Source organism: Etheostoma spectabile, chromosome 3 (genome assembly GCF_008692095.1).
Source record: "Etheostoma spectabile isolate EspeVRDwgs_2016 chromosome 3, UIUC_Espe_1.0, whole genome shotgun sequence".
Taxonomy (NCBI): domain Eukaryota; kingdom Metazoa; phylum Chordata; class Actinopteri; order Perciformes; family Percidae; genus Etheostoma; species Etheostoma spectabile.
This window is the reverse complement of record NC_045735.1, coordinates 33,085,871-33,091,629: the sequence shown is the minus strand read 5'-3', so window position 1 is coordinate 33,091,629 and position 5,759 is coordinate 33,085,871. Positions and strand designations below refer to the sequence as shown.

The window sequence follows — 5,759 nt, the reverse complement described above, 5'->3', positions numbered from 1 at the left end:
TAACGGAAAGAATGAGGGCATCTTAACATCCCATGCTTCAAATTGTTTTGTATAGAAGGAAGCCATGTTGCCTAATAGTACTTCCTTGCTGGTTGAAGTATTTGACAAATTCCTAGGACCACCCCTTTGCCAATCTGCAAAATTATGCCTAAAATTCGTCTTTTTCAGCCGAATCAATTATTTGTTCAACTTGGTCTTTGAGTACTTTTACATCATCTCTTCCTCCCCCGTGCTTTTTTACCCAGTACTCAATGTCATGCAACATATGATTCCTGCAAAAGACAAGGCTAATGTAAGGAAACGTCCTCTTCAAGGCCCCAACAATTCCCTTCTGTGATGGGCACTCTTTTGAATTTTTTCATTCCAATCCCAAGTTTGCCCAGAATGTCCTGTAAGAACAGTTCATGGTGCTGCATGAATTTGTGTTTATACAGCATGAACCCAACAGTGAACACAGGGTCATTAACAAGCGATGTGTTCCTCATTGCGAGCACAGAAACATAGAAGTCACCCATCTGAAATGTGGTGTCATAACTCAGCATTTGACGGTAGCTGAATTTGGTTGCTTTGTACAAATTGGTGCATGCTAAATCGATCATTTCTGGCATCCCTGCAAAAACATGGAAGTTGGTGTGCAAGCTCATGGAGACTAAACATTTCATCATGTGAGATTCTGTCTTTACTTCTGCCAGCATACACAGGGTTTTGGACCTGTTTGAGGTTACGTGGGTTATTCACAGGCATGTGCTTCACATTACCACTGGAGGCACTAGAAAAGGCGGATCGGTAGATGTTTTGAAGGATTTATGAAAATACCTCTTTTTTTTTAGACAGAATGAACATCCAATGTGACTTTGCATAAGCATGCTTCTTTGACACATAGATGGACACATCTCCCAAATAATGGATCAGATACAAATTTAACAAATTAATATTTTCACCTTGCTGCAGCAGACAGTAAACATTTTTTCTGAATACAGACAAACCCTTGTTAAACTGCACTGTCCTAATTTGAAAGTACCGCTTCAACATTCTACCACCGTATTTTTTGATGTTATGGTAGTTTGACCCTTTCTGCTTCCATGACATTTTGTCAAAACAAAAGTCCATGTCTGATTTACCTCCCTTCAAACTCCAATTTAAAGTACACATCAACCGCCTTGGGATCCAGGGGAGGCTCGTGCAAAATACGGTTTTTGACTTTGTGCTTCTCAGCATCGCACAGAATGGCCTCCATTTCACCCAACGTAAATTCAGACCCTTTCTGCATGATAAAGTAGGCTTTAACTGAATTATATAGGCCTTATAATATACTAGGCTATTCTATAAAATAAGCTGCTATAAAATATTGATTAAATAGCCTTTAAAAAGGCTGTTGAATGTAAAGTTAAATTTAATAGGAAGGCTACTGAATAAACTGAAGCTCCACGGTACTGTGAATTGTACAAGTGAAGGTCTGTGCTGCTGACAGTGTGTTAAGATGTTCCTAGAGTCCGTTATTCGAGTTTCAAATAACAATACACATTTGAATTGGCCCATCAGGAGTGACTAACGGCATGATAGATAGGCGGAGCCAGCACTTTCTACGACTCTGGGCGGAGCTATATTCAGTTAAGTTTTTTCTTACAATATCCCTTAATGGAGCAGACATTAATGTCAGCTAACGTCCATAGGACGTTGGGTTAGATTTTTTGACAGTTTTCACCGGTTATGACGAGCAATAGGTGAGAGAAGTATGGTGATAATTGTTGTTGTTTAGGTACATTAAACCACTTTAAACTTTTTCCTTACAATATCCCTTAATGAAGCAGACACGCTTAGGTAACGTCCATAATAATTGGACTTGGGTTAGCTTTTTTTGACAGCTTTCAGTGGTTATGTAGAGCAATGTGTAAGAGTAATATGGTGATAACTGATTGTTGGTTAGGTACATTAAAGCACGTTGAGCTTCTTCCTTACCAGGCTCTGTGGAGCAGAAACGCTTAATGTTCATAATGATAGGACTTGGGTCCATTTTTGACAGTTTTCAGTGGTTATGAAAAGCAATATTGGAGAGAAATTGGTATCATGATTGTTTAGGTACATTAAAACCATGTTAAGCCTTCTCACCATTGACACCAATGAAGAAAGAATGTTAAGGAGATAACTTCTATAACGGAAAATGTCCTTGTTGGGACACTTTCTGGCTAACGTTCTATCAACATCTGTGTCAAATACGATATAAAATAATATAGACTGTTTTCAGTAATTTAATGGTTGTAAACTAAAGTATAAGTTCTTACTAGGGATGAGCCGATGTACTCAGCTGAAACAAGTATCCGGTACGGCTAAAGCACTTTTGCAGAGTACAAGTTTTATACGAGTAATGCGAGTCAATATCTGTACATATCTGTTATCTGGATTGAGTGAAAGTCAACAATGACTGTGTCTGCGTTCTGTGATAGGCTAGGTCCCAGGCCCTCCCCTACACTATTCTGTGATAGGCTAGTCACAGTACTAGTCCTAGCGTCCCTCCCCTACACTATTCTGTGATAGGCTAGTCACAGTACTAGTCCCAGCGCCCCTCCCCTACACTATTCTGGATAGGCTAGTCCCAGCGCCCCCCTACACACACAGATTACTTCTGTGTTGTGTGTCCGACCGGCTCTGCTCACACCACACACACACACACACACACACTCAGAACACGGAGAAATGAACAGCTCTCTCTCTCCCTCTCTTCTCAGGTCCGCGGGGCTTTTCCGTTAACATTTAGGGTTTCTTCAGCTGCAGGTTTGTTTATACTTCGGTTCAAACTAGTACCTAGTAACCAGGAGACTTCTGGTAATGTGGGGTTGTTCAGACATAGTGTTGGTAGAATGCGACTCGAAATTCTTGCTGTATTTTATAAAAAACATAAAGGCAATTGCAGTATAAATAAATAATATTACAAATTAAGATTAAACACACGAACACATTCCACCCCCACCCCCCTTCTTCTCTGTATCTCTTACTCACTTGCAGACACACAGACACACACACTCACACATACCTGGTGTGAAATAAAAAAAGAACCAAAAAAAAATGATCACACTGATCATAGAAAAATTAAAAGTAAAAAAAAGAAATTTATATTATTGAGTATGAAAACTCTTGTTCATTACATTTTACTTAATAATTGCAACCACATTGTTGTATTGTGTTGCAAAACTTCTTCTGTATAGTTGCTTTAGGGGTGATCGAGTATCCGGCTGAAACGAGTATCCGGTACGGATAAAGCACTTTTGCCGAGTACAAAATTACACGAGTAATATGAGGCAATATCCGTGCTCGGATTGAATACAACTCCTCAACTGGCCGCGCAGCGTTCTGTGATAGTCACAGCGCCCCCCCCGCCTACAAACACGCTCGGCTCTATCACAACACACACACAGAACATGGAAATGCGCTCTCTTTCTCTCCTCTCTCTCTCTCTCTCTCGCTCTCTCTCTCTTTTCTCTTTTGCTGGCTCGCTCTATCTCTCTCGCTCGCTCCCGCTACTTCAGTCAATTCGGTCCGCGGATCGTTCCGTTAACGTTTAGGGTTTCTTCAGGTTTGTTTTTAACGTCGGTTTTAGTACTTACAGACATAGTAACCAGTAGATTTCTGGTGAACGTGGGTTTCAGACGTGCTGCTTGGTTTAGATGCAACTCCCGTTGCGTCTCTGCCATCGGAGATTTTTTTTTTTTTTACTGTCAGCTGCCCCCCGCCCCCTCTCTCTCTGTGTCTCTCTCTTACTCACACACACACACACACCTGGTGTGAAAAAAAAAAATGAAAAAATAAAAAAGAACCAAAAACCAAAAAATCACACTGATCATACAAAAATAAAAAGTTAAAAAATAAAGTTATATTGAGTATGAAAACTCTTGTTCATTACATTTTTTCATAATTGCGACCCATGTGTTGTATTCACTGTTGTAAAACATTCTGTATTAGTTTGTTTGTTACCATGACAACACCATTGATCTGAAGCTCAATGCTGTCATGTAATAGTTTTTCAAATCAGCAATAAATATAAAATTTTGATCAACTCATATCAATTGCATGCTTAAATAAAATACCGGTTAAAGCCCCGCACATTCAAGAGAACCTGACCCACTTCCTGGTTAAATATGACCACTTCCGGTTTAGCCCCGCCCACTCGAGTACGGATCCGGATACAGATAATTCATGTGGTATACAGATACAGATACAGATAATGCTGTACTCGCTCATCCCTAGTTTGTTTGTTACCATGACAACACCACTGGTCTGAAGCTCAATGCTGATGCTGTCATGTAAATAGTTTTCTAATCAGCAATAAATAACAATTCCTGATCAAACTTATCAATTGCATGCTTAAAATAACATACCGGTTAAAGCCCCGCCCATTTCAAGACAACCAGATTGACCGGGTTAAATCTGCCCACTTCCAGGTTAGGCCCCGCCCAGTCCGAGTACGGCTCGGATACAGATAATGTGGTAAACTGATACAGATACAGATAATGCTGTACTCGCTCCCTAGTAAGTACCTTGCTGTACTCCTGAAACGATGAAGCTTGCGGTTTCCGTCAACCGAGACGGCAAGCATTGCTAGAGTGCAGGCAGGACAGCTAAATTGCTCCTTGCAAAAGGCATCAACTTCATATTGAACAGCAGCCCATTCAAAAAAGCTTTTCTGAAAGCTGTCAGATGAGAGCTTCCAGTCTATTAAAAAACAACAACAGCGCAAAACAATTAGAAAAAGAACTTCTAATATATAAAACATAAAAAATGTAGGATGCTGCAGAATAAGAGAGAATAATGACACGGCCAAGCGAACAGTCCGCTTCTCAAGCATTCGTAGAAATGCCTGACAGGACATTCCGGGTGATGCCATCTTCATGCTCTCAAAAGTAAAAAATAAGTCTTCCTCATAAACTGTTGCAAAATTGAGGGTGGCGGGCCGGTAGCCACTTTGTATAAGGTCATCCACTTCTGCAGTCCAAGTAGCCTGGCATCCTCGCAGCTTAGCTCTGGCATGTTGAGATCATACCGCCCTAAAAAGTAACATTTACCTCCACTGTAATGTTATGACTGCCAAGGTTAGGATTCCATGTTGTATACGTCATATATAAGCTCGCTGAGTTGGCGCTGATGTTCACATTTCTTTAAGATATTACATTATTGTGGCTGTTGAATATTAATCTTTTTTTTTAACTGGACAAAAGGAAATCTTTCACATAATTACCATTCATTGTGACCAAAGCAACTGACTTTCCTTGGATGACCCTCAATGCCTCAGGTGGACAGCGACAGATTTGGACAGGCATCTCAATAGGCAAAAGCCGCACTAAAAAATATACACAAACGGGTTTGGATAATTCATCATTAACGACAGTTAGACATACAGTATACACACTCACACAAAAAAGTCCATAACTTACCACAGTGTGTAACAGCATTATCCACAACGCAACTGGTTGGAGGCAATGCTGAAAGAATCCAGCACACATGGCATCCCGGTTCTGAAGGATGTAGGTTTTGTTGTGCCGGCTGATGAAGAGGAATGGACATGGTAAGCAGTCCCTGCATCTGACACTTGCACAGTTGATCCCACATTGACTGCAGATTTTGTTGCCACGTTACCCTGGCCAGCATGCTATTTACAAGGTAAGGTCTCTATACCCTCTATCTCTCAAAAAGAGAGCGTTACAAGTGCTCCAATCCAAAGAAGCCAGAGGAGCTCCCTGGTCTACTGCAGCTTCTTGTATCTCAGT

At 40.7% G+C, this 5,759-nt stretch overlaps 1 long non-coding RNA gene across 1 annotated transcript; it reads right to left on the bottom strand.

The window, feature by feature from the left end:
- Window positions 1-5,001: 5,001 nt before the first annotated feature.
- Window positions 5,002-5,469, bottom strand: LOC116674481 (uncharacterized). Its single transcript, XR_004328113.1, has 3 exons — window positions 5,427-5,469; window positions 5,231-5,332; window positions 5,002-5,039 (listed from the first exon to the last, which is right to left on the bottom strand). It is a non-coding gene; the product is annotated as an uncharacterized LOC116674481 (long non-coding RNA).
- Window positions 5,470-5,759: the final 290 nt, after the last annotated feature.